Source organism: Tupaia chinensis, unplaced genomic scaffold (genome assembly GCF_000334495.1).
Source record: "Tupaia chinensis unplaced genomic scaffold, TupChi_1.0 Scaffold142846_1, whole genome shotgun sequence".
Classification (NCBI taxonomy): Eukaryota; Metazoa; Chordata; class Mammalia; order Scandentia; family Tupaiidae; genus Tupaia; species Tupaia belangeri.
The window spans coordinates 1572823-1573031 of NW_006202691.1; positions in this window are offsets into that span (position 1 = coordinate 1572823).

A 209-nucleotide genomic window follows, 5' to 3' on the forward strand; every position below is an offset into this window, starting at 1 on the left:
ATGGTGTAATGGTTATGTCGCTGGACTCCCATGTAGTCAGCCATGGTTCAAGTCTTGGATCAAGTGGCTTAAAACTCATGCTGGGTGTGTGTGTGTGTGCGCGCGCGCGTGTCCGTGCTCAAAACCCTGAGAGGAGAATAGAGGAGAAAGGATTGCAGCATTACAGCATGGCCACCCCCCTGGGGGTGCATTCTGGCTTTCTGTCTCTG